Here is a 5056-nt window from a genome sequence, read left to right as displayed (position 1 = left end):
TACAACCCATAGATAACTAACATCTAGAGCGCTAGATGTGTATTAAGCACGATGAGCTATCGGGTGGCCGTCATCACCTATCGGCCATTTTGTGTCAGTGCCATTCGACCAGCAACAGTCAATGGAGCTCAAGTTTTTGCAACGGCCAATCCGAATCATGGCCACGTTAACGCGATTTCTTATAAATCGTTTGAAACCGAGTTAAGACTATTTTTTGTGGAGAAAAATCACTCACACAGCCAGCCAGTTCGTAAAAATGGCCGCCGGTTACTAACACCGCAAACTCACTATTTGCATCTAGCTTTCTATAAGTTAAATCTATGGTACAACCGGACGTGACGTTCAAAGCAAAGGGTTATGGGTAACGATGGCATCGTGATTTTATTATTTTTTTAAATTCAGGCAATCTAATTTTGGCAATCTTGGGGAAGCAACACGACGAAAATAAGTTAGAATAAACATAGGGCAAAATCGCCACAGAGCTCTGTAGCATAATTTCCTTGTTCACAAAACTTCATACAAGAATAGATCCTTTCAAAATCCTTAACACAACAAAGGAAGGTACTTGTGTTCCTCAATTTAGCACTGTGAACATGGTACTTTCCTAATAATATAATATTGACAATATCTGATTGGCTCCAACACCCCTGTGGCCCTCGTGAGGATAAGCGGCTGGAAAATGAATGAATGAATGAAATAGAAGGGTTTAACCCAGGGGTCTCAAACCGGTCCTCAAAGGGCCGCAGTGGGTACTGGATTTCATTCCAACCAAACGAGAACAATCCCTTTTCACCAATCTGGTGTCTAACAAGTGTAATCAGTTAATTGCAGTCAGGTGCTGCTTACTTTAGCAGAAACCTCATTGGTTGAACTGTCTGTTTTGGATCTGTTGGAACAAAGACCAGGACCCACTGCGGCCCTTGGTGGAATCGGTTTGAGACCCCTGGTTTAACCCATCCATATAGAAAAGAACAGGACATAATTGAAATTTTGGAATGTCATCCATTTTAAGTGATAACCAGTTTTTAACATACGTCTAGAAGCATTGTGAACCGCAACAAAGAAAAAAAAAAGTTCCACTGTTTCATCTTCATCTTCGCTAAAGGAACATATACAGTAGGTCAGGGTTCACTAAATCCAGATCTCGGTGCCACTTTTCCTGTCGTGTTTTCCATGTCTCCCTCCTCCAACACACCAGAATCAAAATTATCATCATTATCAGGCTTCTGGAGAGGTTGCTGATGACATAATCATTTGATTCAGGTTTGTTAGGGGAGAGAGACGTGGAAAACACGACATGAATTAGTGAACCCCATAGGCCATCTCAAATTGAATTCTTTTCTTTTGATACTCTCCAACTGGATATATTTTATTTATTATTCTGAAATGAGTCCGTTTATATTTAGAATAAGCTTTGTTCATTGTGTTGGAATGTGCACAATTTAAATCTTGCCAGATTATTTGTCTTGTAAAAATATGAAATATTCTACATTTAAAAACATTACCAATAAACATGTCATCTTACTTTTTTGTGTTTTTATCAAAAAGCATACAATTTTCAAAAAATTTTGTAATACTGATGGGGCATCATTATATGTACTAAAAAACGAATCCATCCATCCATCCATCCATCCATCCATCCATCCATCCATCCATCCATCCATCCATCCATCCATCCATCCATCCATCCATCCATCCATCCATCCATCCATCCATCCATCCATCCATCCATCCATCCATCCATCCATCATCTTCCGCTTAGTCCGGGGTCAGGTCGCAGGGGCAGCAGGTTTAGCAGGGAAGCCCTGACTTCCCTCTCCCCAGCCACTTCAGCCAGCTCCTCTGGCGGGATTCAAAGGCGTTCCCAGGCCAGCCGAGCGATGTAGTCTCTCCAGCGTGTCCTGGGTCGACCTCGGGGCCTCCCGCCGGTGGGACATGCCCTGAACACCTCTTCAGGGAGGCGTCCAGGTGGCATCTGAACCAGATGCCCGAGCCACCTCAACTGGCTCCTCTCAACGTGGAGGAGTAGCAGCTCGACACCAAGCCCCTCCCGGATGACCGGGTTTCTCACCCTATCTCTAAGGGAGAGCCCGGACACCCTCAAGAGGAAACTCATTTCGGCCGCTTGTATCCGAGATCTTGTTCTTTCAATCACGACCCACAGCTCGTGACCATAGGTGAGGGTAGGAACGCAGATCGACCGGCAAATCGAGATTGTTTTCGTTCTTTTACAAATAGCCTATGTTCAGGCATAAAAATTTCTCACCTTTCGGCGAAATGTGCCGTTTTGAAGTCAAAAAGTGAATTGTGTAGATCCGAGGAGAAAATTTTTAAGGGAGTGTGAGCGGGAGGGATTTTTTTTTTTTTTTATGTCGGACGCTTGGTATGCAAGCGGGGAAAGCGGCACAAATCCAAAAAAGCTCACCAGAGTGGCCAAAACATTGACTTATTTGAACGAAACAAAGGAGGACCACTTTTGTGTCCTGTCTTTTCAATGCCAAGGTTGGCTGCACGTCGGCCGTGAATGAACACCTAAAGCGTCGTCACCCAGTTGTAAATTTGGAAGACAACAGGAGAAAATTACAAGCTGGCAGATTGTAAATCCATCTAACGCACTAACGACATGTTTTATCGAAGTTGCTAAGCCTGTCACGATATGCAATGAGTCCATTTATCGCACGTTAAATAAAAATGAGGGCGGTAATTTTCACGGCTGTGTCTTATAGCCGCGTGCGTGTGCGTGCATACATTTGTGCGTGCGTACTGATGGCATATGAGACAACAGTTCCTTTCACAGATGTTTAAAAGTCATCAACACGCCGCAGAATTAAAGTTTAGACATACAAAATGAGGAAACACATCAATATTAAACACTGTAAACGTTAGCATTGCTACATTGAGGCTAATAGGGAAAAATGACAACCTACTTTAGCCTGCTATAAAACATTGTGTTCTCCAAAACACAAACTTGCGGTTAAAAGGAGACACTTCAAACATGAAAAATCACTGGTTAACAGCATTTGCAAATGAAAAAAAAAAAAAAAAAGAAAAAAAAATTGATTACTGACACCACATGCAATGAAAAAAAAGAGCTTTTTTGGCGGCGAGTACAGCTTACGGTTAGCGCTTTAGCGAACGTACTTCCGGTGAACATTTAAAAAATAAAAGCACGTCATATTCGTCATATAAATAACGATTTCTGGAGTCAATCTCACATATTCCAGAACTCATATTCTACACTAAGAATAGCTTTAAAATGACACCCTTTATGAAAAATCTTATTGGCAATGAATAATTATTATACTACTATTGTATCTAGTAGTATACTATGATACTATAATATTAGACTATAGTATAATATTATACCTACTTATTTTGGTATTTTGGTTGAATACTCTGTTGGAACAATTTGGTTTAAGTTTGTCCTTGACCATTTAATGCACAACATGGGTCAAAAGTGACCCAGCTGAATTGTTATTTTTCACATCTCTGCAACAAATTAATTTCAGCGTTCAGTATTCCTTAGTTGACTTGTTTTTCACCCTTATACAGTCTTAATTAATTTTTTCCTGTCTTAGGTTTTTTAATGAAAACACATTTTGATTCACTACCCGGTGAATGCACAACATGGATCAAAAATGACCCATTTCCATTTATGGCTAAGTGTTAAGAAGAGATATCTTTGAAATACATTTTGTTCATCAATAAAAAGGCCAAGTATGGATCTTGATTTTGTTCAGCACAAATAATTCTTATGTCTTTCTTACATAATGAGCAACCACAGCTTTTTTATTTTTCCATCTAATCAGACACATAGGTCAGAAACAACCTTCACACACATTCCCTGTGTTGTACAACATTTTCTTCTTTGCCCACACAAGACATGTACCGTAGTCCCCCCCCCAATTGTTCTCAAGTCATCTATTTATAGCATTTGTGATGACAATTGTGAAGTACCTTTACATTGCCGAATATTTGATCAAGATGATAGCAAGTCCGTAGTTTTGCGTAGGGACGTATCACTACCAACTTTTCAGGATGCTCAAACTGTCCCTACCAACTTTTAAGCAATCTTATTTGCATTATATAATGAGTTCAGTTAAATAGGTCATTTAGATTGTCTTCCCATATGTTGTAAGGATAGAATTCATCCAACCATTATTAAGTGAATTATTTTCCTTATGTTCAGACTTACATTTATCCCTTGTCACTTGCTGAATGGGTTAGGGTCTTAGATAGTACAGTTAGCTGTCTCCTTTCTTTTATAAAGAAACCACACACATAGACCCATACATACTGGTATAACCGCTTTTTATAACCGCAACACAAACTCCCATTCAAACTGTAAATTGTGATACAAGATTGTGCTTTGAAATTGGATTTGGATTGTATTCATCAGCAAATGATAAAGAAAACAAATTTATTAAGTCTGACTCCTCCTTATTCTATTTTGCTCTTTAGTTTAATATAAAGGAAAAAAAAAGAACAAGAAAAATGTCAATCAGCAGCACTTTTTAAAAATTTGAATCAACAGGACTTATGTCTGATTTGTGAACTGAGAAATTCTTTTAATGTTTTCTACTCAAAACCTTTATTAAAAAAGTTTAGAGGTTGTATATACTTAAAACAATTGTAGACTTCGGTTAAGTCAGGAAGTTGTAATCAATTATTATTTTTGAAAGAAAAAGTCAGTCATTTGGTCTTCAGTTACTTTCAACACGCCTATAACAACTTCAAGTTAAATTGCGAAGGTAACTGAAAAAAGTGACATGTATCCGATCAATCGTTGAATTAATCATCCGATTAATCGATTAAAAAAAAATAATCATTAGTTGCAGCCCTAAGCTCTCAACATTGAACATACGTATGGTATGTCTATGTGAGTTGTATTTTTATGTACAGTTGTACCTTGAGATATGAAAGCTTTGGTACACAAAAAATTCATTTTTTCAAGTTTTTTCCCACTTCATTTCAGAGGTCGACAATTTAAATGGCCCAGTGGCCCGGACCTACTTTTAAAACCGTCAGGGCCACCGGTGTGCTCTCACCACTGGCC

The sequence above is a fragment of the Corythoichthys intestinalis genome, chromosome 16 (genome assembly GCF_030265065.1).
Source record: "Corythoichthys intestinalis isolate RoL2023-P3 chromosome 16, ASM3026506v1, whole genome shotgun sequence".
NCBI classification, from domain to species: Eukaryota; Metazoa; Chordata; class Actinopteri; order Syngnathiformes; family Syngnathidae; genus Corythoichthys; species Corythoichthys intestinalis.
Note: the sequence above shows the minus strand (reverse complement) of the source record.